Source organism: Lacerta agilis, chromosome 13 (genome assembly GCF_009819535.1).
Source record: "Lacerta agilis isolate rLacAgi1 chromosome 13, rLacAgi1.pri, whole genome shotgun sequence".
Lineage (NCBI taxonomy): Eukaryota > Metazoa > Chordata > Lepidosauria > Squamata > Lacertidae > Lacerta > Lacerta agilis.
Genome location: NC_046324.1, coordinates 51,028,061 through 51,039,362, shown reverse-complemented (window position 1 = coordinate 51,039,362; position 11,302 = coordinate 51,028,061). Strand labels below are relative to the sequence as shown.

General features: G+C 48.3%; 1 protein-coding gene and 2 long non-coding RNA genes across 3 annotated transcripts in view; 1 reads left to right on the top strand and 2 right to left on the bottom strand.

The window, feature by feature from the left end:
• Positions 1–5,767: 5,767 nt before the first annotated feature.
• On the bottom strand, positions 5,768–6,828 carry LOC117057109. Its single transcript, XR_004427787.1, has 3 exons — positions 6,797–6,828; positions 6,214–6,378; positions 5,768–5,851 (listed from the first exon to the last, which is right to left on the bottom strand). It is a non-coding gene; the product is annotated as an uncharacterized LOC117057109 (long non-coding RNA).
• Positions 6,829–8,688: 1,860 nt separating this feature from the next.
• Positions 8,689–10,586, bottom strand: LOC117057088. Its single transcript, XR_004427785.1, has 3 exons — positions 10,311–10,586; positions 9,860–9,953; positions 8,689–8,816 (listed from the first exon to the last, which is right to left on the bottom strand). It is a non-coding gene; the product is annotated as an uncharacterized LOC117057088 (long non-coding RNA).
• Positions 10,587–11,065: 479 nt separating this feature from the next.
• The window catches only part of TNRC18 (trinucleotide repeat containing 18), a 135,884-nt gene continuing 135,647 nt past the window's right edge, over positions 11,066–11,302 (top strand). Inside the window, exon 1 of the mRNA XM_033167870.1 lies at positions 11,066–11,084. The gene's annotated coding sequence lies outside the window, so the exon portion shown is untranslated. The remainder of the gene's footprint in view (positions 11,085–11,302) is intronic.

Genomic DNA, 11,302 nt, shown 5'->3' with positions numbered 1-11,302 from the left:
GTGTCGCCCCCTTGCAGTCATTTCCTATCCCTTCCCCCTGCCCTTTCCAAATGGCTGTATCTCAGTGCATCTTGCATATTCAGGCGAATTGCTGGTTTCAGAAATCTGCCGTTTTGCAGCTAAAAGTCTGAGCAAACTTCAGCTGGTATGAATTTTCCAGGGTGCTCTGATCTCGGTTTCTCTAATCAACTGGTGCCTTGGGGAGGGAATAGGTTAAACACTCCCCCCCTACACATTCTCTCTCTCTCTCTCTCTCTCTCTCTCTCTCTCTCTCTCTCTCTCTCTCTCGTACCCCTTTCTTTTGAAACTGGCTTTTCTTTCAAAGGATTCATCAGCAAGGTTGGGGGGGGGGAGAGAAATCAATGCTCTCCCCGCCAGCACAAACATGGCTTTAAACAATGCAGATTTCCAAGTTAGAAATCTGTGCCTTCCCCTTAACAGTATATCTCTCACCGTGCCTTGAAAAATGGCACATTAACGATGCAACAACAAAAAAATTGTGCACACCCAGCACTCTCTCGAATTCTAGAAGTGTGACTGCAGATTCTCTCATCCTCTTGCTTTTCCCAGCCCTCCCCAGGGATTTATAGCTCAAAGCAAATTCTGTATCAAATGCACAGCAGGCAGGAGGGATGTTTGTGGAAATAAGAGCGTAGCTGTACTCTCCCCAGCCTAGGTCGGGAAGAAATCCTGGTTGATTTTTTTGGGCAGGCAATTAAGAGATGGAAGGCTGGAGTGAGAATCTCTCTCTCTCTCTGTGTGTGTGTGTGTGTGTGTGTGTTTGTGTGTTACAAATAGGAAGCAAGCAGGACAGATGTTCAGAATGGGCTGGTTTCTAAGGTCTTGCCAGTTGTGTGGCTCATTTCACCTGGGTGACTACAGAGTCATCTCAGACGTAAAGCTCCTGTCCTTCCCCTCGCTAAGCCGGCTCTCTGGGAGGCTGGAGTCATTTTGAGCTGATGAAAAATCGCTGGAAAATTCTGTTTGCCCACACGCTGCAAGGTGATGTGATCCTATCAGCTTGCCAGGCAAACGCAAATCGCTTAACCCTGAGCGAGGAAGAGCGGGGCGTGTTGAACATCACAACGGCTGTATTAGGTCGTGCAAATGCAGAAACAGGTGTGTAGAGAGGGAGACACACTACTGCTGGGCCATCCTGGGAATGAAATTGCAGGTTGCTTCAGGAAGTGTTACAGGCTCTCCCTCCCCAGCAATCCGTGGTCCGTTTTATTGGGGTTTCTTGAGGATATTGCTTAGGTTCAGTCAGTGACAGAGTCCCTGCTTTGCACAGAGAATGGTTCAGTCCTGGGCATCTCCAGATCTGGCCCAGAGCTTGAACTGGAGCCCTCACGCATTATAACCCATAAAAATCGGAAGGAAATCAGGATTCCCACCAGAGAGGCTCAGATTGATTGAAAGAGCACGGCTTACAATGAAGTTTAAGGAAATGGTTTCATAAAGAAGGAAACTGAGCTGGTTCAAGTCCATTTCATAAAACCTTGGGCTTCAACCTCATACAACTCCCTGGCACAAAATTGGAAATCAAGGGACCCACCAACGGTCGAGGATTGGAGAAGAAAATTATTAGAATATTCAGAATTAGCGAGATTAACGGGAAGAATAAATAAGAAACCAAAGAGATCAAAAGTTTCAATCAGAATGGAGTAAATTTTTGGATTATATAAAAGATTGTAAAAATTTGTAAGCACTTACGGATGTGATGAAATCCTTGCAGCATAACAAAAAATGTAAATATAGATAATGACAATAGTAAGATGACAAAACATGTGAGAAATAAGGAAAGCGATGGAATGACGGAAAACTAGAAAACCAGAATAGAGAAGGAAGGAAGTCAGGAAACTCGGGGGAGTTTATGTCATATTGTAAAATTATATTTGATGAATATGTATTTATTTTGTTCTGTTAATGGAAAATAAAAATATATTTGCAAAAACAAAAACAAAAAAAAACTCCCAGGGAAACTTCCAGGATTACGATTTTATATTATTTTATTTGGGTGTAAATGCCACTGTTCTGAGTAGAACTTACTTCAGAGTAAGCAGGTTTAGGATTACCCTCACAGTCACTGGAGCACTCTCAGCAGCTGTGAGTAGTCTTAGTCACATTTTTTAAAAGTATGAAGCAATTTGCAGATTTCAGAAACAACCCTGCCTTGTCTGAGAGTCCATTGCATTCCTATATACTTGTAATAATTTTGGGTGGTTTTGGGGGCGGGGCGGTGGCGGTGGGGGGACGACGACAAAAAACAAACCAAAAGTGTAAAACTTTGAATGCTTGTAAAGGCTGCTTTATTAAACTTACGTTTTCTGAAATAATTTATTAAATTTACACCTCACCCTTCCTCCAGGAGTGCAGGGATAAGTAGGCTTCCTCAACCGTGGCTCTCCAGATGTTTTTGGCCTACAACTCCCATGATCCCTAGCTAGCAGGACCAGTGGTCAGGGATGGTGGGAATTGTAGTCTCAAAACATCTGGAGGGCCGAGGTTGGGGAAGCCTGGATACGGGCATAGTGGATGTTTTGTCACCTTTGCTCATAAAATGTAAAATGCTGAGCAGTTTTTCATTTTCAACTTACGCTAGCCGATGTCACGTGAAGAGTTTCCTTTGCGCCTTCATGCTGATGTTTTACAATGCATGGAGAAACTTGGGAGGGGCTTTGCACCCTGTGTTGTTACCTGCATGACTTAACAGTCTGTCTGGAATACTTTGTGCATTTTTAATATATATGGTTGTATCTGTCATTTTAAAAATAAGAACATAATACAAAAAAAAACAATTCTGCAAAAATGATTAATAACAGCAACGATGTTTGGTGGAAGCATGACTTTCTGGAAGAAGAGATAACTACCGGTAGCTGCCCACACTGTTGCGGGCACAGCAATTGTGACTCTTCATATCAATGCAAAATATTGGGAGGTGTAGTCATATAAATGTAACTGCACAGGAGGCCACTGAGCTGGGCCTTCTCCCCTATGCACCAAGGAACTTGATGGTCAAAGTTTGCAAATTCTGCAGCAGCTCCACCCTTTTCACAACGCGGATGAGAAACTCTGCTCAGATAGTAGCGTCTTCTGCTACCAGCTCTGCTGGGCAACTCACCTGCAGGGGGAAAAAGGCTTTTGGGGGCCCTGAGAAATTACAATGGGCCTCTCTGTGTGAAGAAGCCTTGACCTTGACCAAGGAATCCCGTGCAGTGTTGCGCGTTTGCTTCATCCTGTTGGAGGAAACCACTCGTTCCCTGTTGCTGGTGGGTCTTGCGGGCATTTGTGGTTAACAGAATAGCAATCTGCACAAGATGCCTTACAAAGGGAAGGAAGGAAAGAAAGAAAGAAGGGAAAGTCCTTTTTCGGAGGCCAGATGGCCACTTGCCAGGGACTCTGGACTAGATGACCCTTTGGGAGTCCAACTCCATTTTAAGATTTTAAAAACCTCCGATTGTTGGGGTAGCAGATTAAAAGAAGTGCGTCCCACTTGCAGTGTTATAAATGAAATGGAACTGACATATATTGCTTCCTAGGGATACAATGGCATCTCAGGTTAAGAACTTAATTCGTTCTGGAGGTCCGTTCTTAACCTGAGGTACCACTTTAGCTAATGGGGCCTCCCGCTGCTGTTGTGCCGCTGGCACGCAATTTCTGTTCTCATCCTGAAGCAAAGTTCTTAACCCGAGGTACTATTTCTGGGTTAGCGGAGTCTGTAACCATCTGTAACCCGAGGTATCACTGTAGTTTCTGTGTGTTTTAACTGGTGCTGGCCAGGAATAAAATGGAAATGCTTTTGTAAACACACCCGGCGTCGTTGCAAAACCAGCTTTCGTACAGAGTATACAGCAGGTACACACTGCAACGTGGGAAGATCGCAAATGGCTCTCTTTTCCCAACGAAAGGTGTAACAGATATGAGTACCCCCCCTTTTCTTACCCCTCCCCATGTTAAGCCAAAGACAGCCTGGGAAAAGGTCTTCAAAGCCAACTGCTGCATGCAGGACTTGCCCCCCCCCAAACCCTGGAGGGAGCAAAGGGGTGGTGGAATGGTCAGTATGTAAGGCTGAGACTGGAGAGGCCTGGGTTCAAATCCCACACCCAGGAAAGCAGCTCACTTGAGCCAAATTTGCCACCTCTCAGCCTCACCTGCTTAAGCAGTTGCTGGTGTGATATGATGGGTTGGGGAGCAATTAGGTTCTGCTATTCAGTTCCTTGCAGGAAATGCGATGGTTCTCTCGGGAGGCAGTCGTGCAACTGAAGGAACGTGTCTTCTCCTGGCCCATCAGGGAGATGCAACGGCTGCCCATCGATCCAGCGCTCCATGAAGCCACAAGGGAAATAAAGCACATGCATACATACTCCCAAAAATCTTGGGGTCCAAGATTTCCAGTTGGGAAATTTAAAGTTTTACATCATTGGTAGTTGGGGGGGGAAGGATCCTCCTTAAAGCCAGATTCCTCCCTGGCCAGAACTGGGCTTTTTAAATCAGGCGGTTACAACAGCGCAACATTGCCAAAAGGAAACTCTGTAAGATCACATTGCCATTTATGCCAGCTTGTGCAAATGCATATATCAGTATCTGGCTATCGACCCACTGAGGCCTGTGACCCAGCAGACACACAGCCAAATATTTAGACCGGACTCCCCCCTTTCTTAGGCAAGCTATATTTGGGCTTCAGCAGCTGAACGCCCAAATGGGTGAAGGGTCAACACCCCCCTCGCTGCATCCGAGTCTTAAAACATGGGCACAGAGACCAGGAAACCCACCTCTCACCCACGGAGCCCTTACGGAAAACCCTCAAGCTCTAAAAGATTCCCCAATTGTTGCCGTGGAAGATGCCACAACATCTATTTAAATAAATCAAGTTATCTGTTGGAAGGATGGGGGAAGGACACATAAAATACAGCCAGAGCCAAAACGGTTATTTCCATAAACTGGGACAAAATCGGCATGCTACAGTTAAGAATTTTAATTTTTTAGGGAGGGGGTCAAAATCGAAAAAGCCTTGTAATCCACAGGTTTAAAACTAGGAAGCTTTATAAAGCAAGGGGGCTCATGGGTAAAGACTTTGATCTTATACATGAAAGCTTTAATACAAAGAAAAAACAAGCAAAGCGGGGGGGGGGGGAGAGACCTTGACTGTTTCTAACCCCTTTCCTACCCTGTTAAAGGCAGGCAATTATAACAAATAAGTACTTCAAGGTTCCTCTCTGTCTAAGGACTGAGTTCTAGTTAGTACATACACTTGCAATGGGTCCGACTCCTGAGTAAACATGAACAGGACCGCGCTATTGATCTTTTAGAAATAATTTGTGAAACAGCCCCCCTCTCCCTTTCCCTCTTCTTTGCTAGCACAAGGGTGGTGCCTGAAAAAAAAAGAAAAAAAAACTGGTTCCCAGAAGCTTTCCATATAACCACCAACTGCTTAAAAAACACCAAGCAAAATGTTTTGTTTTCGTAAGAAGCAGCATTGCCAATCTAATCGCACACTCACACACAACTGCAAACTACAACACGTGAGATTTGGGGTGGGTGTGTGGTTTTTTTTAAGTTTCATGGAAAAAACAAAAAACGAAGACTTGTAAATTTAATAGGAATGTGGTGTAAACTGGTGATAAGACGCCACAGTGAAACTACTACCCACAGTGAAAGTAGTGTAACAGCAACACTACAAACTCACTAATGTGTTTCTGTAAGCAATTATATGTTTGTGCAGTTAAGCATTCTTTAATCATAATCATCATCATTATTATTATTAAAAGGGAAAATGTGATTTCAATAGGGTTTACACCCAGGAAAGTAGATGTAGGGTTGCAGCCCCAAAGCTTCCACCAGGGGTGAGAATCTGGAATAATAAATAATAATAATAATAATAATAATAATAATAATAATAATAATATATTATTTGTACCCCTCCCATCTTGAGGTGGAGGAGGACTGTGTGTGTGTAAAGCTTGCTTCAAGGTTAGAACGACCTTTGGTAAGTGGTGGGGGGGAAAGAATTTTTTACTATTCTGTGGTCCAGGCAGCTTCCTAAATTAATGCATTTACAATTCCTCAGGATATATTAGCCCTGGACATCTACTGTATATAAGACAAAAATGCAGAAGAACCCAGTCAATGCTGAATTAAATCTGGGTTTTTTTTTGGGGGGGGGAGTTGGGGTGAGAGAGAAAAATCCATAGGTCTGCAATCCTCCGCACTTACCTGAGAGCACACAGAGCCGCAATAGGGCCTACTTCCGAGTAAACATGCACAGACTGTGCTGTTAAATAGGCTTTTTTGTGGTTTGGGGGCTATATCTGCAACTCTTAAGCTCCAGCTTCAGGATGGACAAACTTAATTGGGAGGGGAATCTATCGATGGATCGATCTATTCAGGAGGAGAAAAAATAACATACAAATGGGGCTCGACAGTTTGTTGCAAAAACCACCAGCAACATTCCTCGCTGTTAAAAATAAACACAACGTTTCACAGATCTTGGTGGGATGGGGAAGGGAATTATGTGCAATATTTTTTTTTTTTGCGGGGTTGCGCGAGGGGGCGGGCGGGGAGATGGTGAAAATGAAGAACAGCTCCCTCCCTCCGTCTAAAGTCAGACGAATATGGCAACGCATGTCTCCCCCCCCCCTCGATAAAAATTAAAGGGGGGGGGAAATGCAGTAACTTCTGGTCGGTTCTAAAAAATAAGAGGCAGAGGGGCACCCCAACACTTCTCCCCACCCCCCCCCAGCAAAAAGCTCGGCGTGCAACTGCGATCCTGGCCGGCCATCTCTTTCCATGTACTAACCTGGAAGGCGGCGCGTTGTTAACAGGTTTTTTTCTAAAAATATATATAAAAATACTGAAATCGGGGAAAGAGGAGGAGAGAGGCAAGGAAAGGAAGAAAAGCGCAGAGCGATCTTCAATAAGGCTCCTTTTTAGACGTCTCGTCGTCGTCCTCTGCCCCCCCCCCCCAAATACTCCACCCTGCTGCCAAGATGGCTCCCAGCTGTTGTTTACTAGGCGGGGGAAAGCGAATTTTTAAAAATGGGTGGTTTCTTTTTTGGTTTTTTTAAAGAGAGAGATTCAAAATGTGGAGGGGGGAGGGATCCGCCAAGAGCCTTGCAGTGACGGCGAGCGGTTCTGTTAGTGTAGCAACCTCTTTTTTTGCAACCGCAGAGGCGCCCGGACCCAACTGGGGATTTGCTGCAATTTTAAAAAACCGGATTGCAAAATCTCCTCCCGCAGCTGGGAGGGGGGGGGATCGCGCGGGGTGGGGACCCCCTCTCTTCCACACACACCCCGCTCGTGCATTGTTGTTTGCAGCGGGAAAAGGCCACGGTGTGCGGGGGAGGGAGAGGATCGGGCCCTTACCTCCTCCCCTCCCCCCGCGAGAGCTGTATTTTTCTTGGCGCAATCCTCAAGCGCCTTCTTGCCTTCGAGTAAACCCCTCCGGGAGGGAAGGCGGCGGGCGGGCCTTGCTCCCGAGGAGGAAGCACGCGCGAGGATCCGGCCGCGGAGCAAAATCTGGAGACGCGGGGGAGGGACTGGGTGGGTCACTAACCGGGGGGGGGGGGGGCGAAAGCGGCGGGATGGGCTCTCGGGCGCTGTAATGAAATGCAGATTTGCGCCCCGGCCTGATGGGAACCGCTTATATATTTTTCTAACGGGGGGGGGGGGATGTTGCAAAAAGGGAAATAAAACAGGCAGTGCGTTCGTTTTATTGAGGAAGCAAGGATTTATCACACAGCTCCCCCCCCCCCCATATCAAAACTTGCAGCTTCTGGCGAGGATCCGGGTGTGAAAACATTAAAATATTATAAGGGGGGTGCTTAAAAAAAGTCCTTCGGCTGGATCGAGGCTTGTACGCTTGCTCTACTCCAGAAAGAGATGGGGCCAAATAAATACACCCTCCCCCCCCCAAAAAAAACCCCGACCAAGCACCCCCACTGCATGGAAAACCGGGCATCTGATGCAACCTTCGCTCCACGTCTCTCGAGAGGGGGCTCCGTCCTGCAAAATATTTTTTTTGGGGGGGGGAGGGGAATACCTACATTTATTTTTAAAATATCTGCAGGCTTAAAAAAACAACACACAATTCCATGCAAACCCGTCGCCGTTGTAAAATAAAACCGGAGTGGGAAATGAGGCGGGCGGGGGCGGGCCCTCCCCCTTTCTGCATTCTGACCAGGCGGCGGGGCTCCTGCCCCTCCTCTTTTCCCCTCCCCCCCTTAAAAAAAAAACAATTCTCTTGTTGCTCCTTCGCTAATTTGGATCCCATCCATTCAATCCCGAGGCGAAGTCGTCACTCCTTCATTTGCCGGGGGGGGGGCGGGAAGAGACCAAGCTTGGCTATTTGTTGCTATCTCCTTTGCATCGCGACGTTTTAACGCCTCCCCCCCCCCCGCCCAAAAAAACCCATTAAAAGAAGTTTGCATTTTTCTTCTTCGGCTTCTATTTTCGGTCGCTTTCTCTCCCCCCCCCCGGCGCTCTTTCCTTCCCAAAGCCGGCAGCCTAGAAACTGCCTCGATGGAGCTTCGGGGGGCAGTTTGAAACTGCTAGGTTGGTTTTTTTTTACATTTACGCTGGAATTAAGTAAGGCTAGGGTGTCTCCCCGCCCCCTTCCAATTTCTCTCCCTTCCCTCTATCCATTCAGGGGCAAATAAGAGTGTCCAAAAGCGATTTTGTTTTGTTTTTTGTTTAATGTTTTTTATTATTGCAAATACAATCTAAATTCACACACGCAGAATAAATATCCGTTCCAAGCAAATGCTGCTTCCAGATCTCTTTCCTTCGGGTAGCTTTGCGGGGTGGGCGATTTTAATCCGCTACAGAAAAAAATACGGAGTATTCTATAATTGTACTGGCTCAAAGGGATCTCCAGGGATCATCTAGTCCAAGCTCCCTCGCAATGAAGGAATCGCAGCTAAATCACCATATTAACACAAAACAAGCTCGAAAGCAGGAAATAGGATATTATTGTTATTCGTTTTCTTCCGAGACAGTTATATACATATACATACATTTAAATAAATATGTCTAAATGTGAAACGTTACCTGCCAATTCGGTTTATAAAGGCAACCAGTTTGCTCCTCCGGTCGCCCTGCTTTGCAAAGGGAAATGGGGTTGTTGGGGCGGGGGGGGGGGGGAGAAGAGTCCAAACTGGACTCCGGACAGCCAGCTCCGTTTACTCCGAAGTGAGACCCAAAGTCCACCGGCAGTTACTCGCACGCCAAAGTGCACAGGCTCGCAGCCAAGTTTCTAGACCTAAACCGCAAATATCCTCGCCTTTTCAGCCTCGCCAGCACTACGCTCCCAACGACGAGGCCTGGGATGTTTGTTGGCCGGAGAGATCGTGTAGACACAACCAAGCGGCGTGAAAACGGATCAAGCAAGAGAAGCCCAGTCTTAAGGGTTCTCCCCTTTCTCTCGGGGGTGAGGATAAATCCGAAGTCCTTTAAAAGTGTAGTTGGGGCCATGGGGGGGCATTGGATCGCAAGGGGGAGACCACCCTGGCAAAACGGGAGGGGCGCTGCTGTGGGTTTGGGATCAGGCTCAGAGTCCGCCCCGGCCGCCCTAATGTCTGGGGGGGGGGCAGCTTTCCCTGGCTCTGCCCCACAGGAACTCCCAGAGAGACTAGATCTGGTGCGCTCCCCCCACGAACCCACAAATAAAGCCTCTAAGCTGAGTTGCTCTGCGGCCCCGATCCATGCACCTTTACTCGGAAGTAAGCTGCACCTCCATACCGAGCGCCCTTGCCCCACCCCCGGTCGCTTTGCTCCCAAGCCTGGGCAAGCAGCAGCGCGCTGCCTTACTCTCGAGTAAGCCCCCGTCGCAATCCCACCCACAAAGCGTCGCCAAGAGTCTTACCTGCGGAGGAGTGTTTGGGGGGTAGATGGCGGAAGCTTACACCTGAGTAAACATGCCTAGGCTCGGGCCGCCGATGCTGCGATTGCTTTCCTCCCTGGGAGTTTTAAGGCTGGCATATTTCCGAGTAAGCATGCAGAGCGGAAACAGACACCCCTCCCTCTCTCCTGCCCAGGCCCTGCAACCCGCCAGGGCCACCAAAACGCTCCGGGGGCCACCAGTCTCCCAACCCCCCCCCTCCCCGCGCTCCAGAAGCGTTGCAAAGAAATGTGGGGCACGCGAGGCGGTGGCCGGCTTTCAACCCCTCCCTCGGGGTTGGGGGGAGGGCTGGAGATGGCAGTTCCTCCCCCCCCCCCTTTGCTTTTCTGTTTATGATCAGCCAGAGCAGACCAGAGGCGGAGGAGTTGGGCGCGCGACAGGGCAAAAAAAAAAAACGGGGGTGGGGGGGGGACACCTTGAAACCGCCTCTCTGAATTCTCACCGCCCGCTTCGCCCATTCAGCCCGCCCCGCCGGGGAGCCTTGAAACTTCCCCTCCCCTCTCTCTCTCCCCTCTCGGTCCATAATTGGCTTTATAAGGATGGCGGCGGGCCAAAGTGTTTACATGAGGCTGAGTGGCAGGCGGGGCAGCCAATGGGGAGGCCTACTATGAAATTTTGGCTGGCTGGCCCGGAGGGGGGGCGGGATGCAAGGAACAATGCTTGTTTCATTGCTAAAGAGGCTTCCCCCCCTTCCTCCCCTCCCCCTCTTTTTTTTTTTTTTTTTAAGAGATCCACGGAGAGGAACTTGAAAGGGGTATTTTTTTGGTGTATTGTACCTTTTCCAAGCCCGGGCTGTATATGTGTGGATCTTGAAGTCTCCCGACCGACAAGGCGCCCACCTGGAGCTTACGAGGAAGCCGGACCCGTTCACACGACGAGGGAACCCGAGTTGGTGAAAAAACCGCGACCCGAGTTTGTGTCCTGCCGCTTTTCAGGGTGAAGGGGAGAACCAGGCAGGGACATTTTTGGATACTGAGAGTGGAAGAGGAAGAGGAAGAGGAAGAGGAAGGGGGAGGAAGGCCGCTGCAGCCCCCACCCCGGAAAAAAACGACAACACCCCGGTTGTGGATCTAATTTTTGAAACACGGGGGAGGGGGAGGGTTGGGGTCCAGGTGCGAGAAAATCCGCCTGAAGGATGCCAAAGAAGAGGACAAGATAAAAAAATAAAAATTACAACTCATTCCGAAAGGTAAGCCTTGATGCAACTCTTACTGACTTGGGAAGTTTTCTCTGGGGAGGGGAGGGGGAAAAAAGCTTTCTCAGTAGTGATGGGGGGAATTTCAGGACCGGGTCCTCCCCATTCCCCCATTGCCCCTCTCCACTTTCCCTCCTCTCCAAATTTTCCAAAATTTATCTTCTCTGGAGCAGGGCGCCCCAGATTTGGCCTCTCTCTCCCCCCCCCTTCTC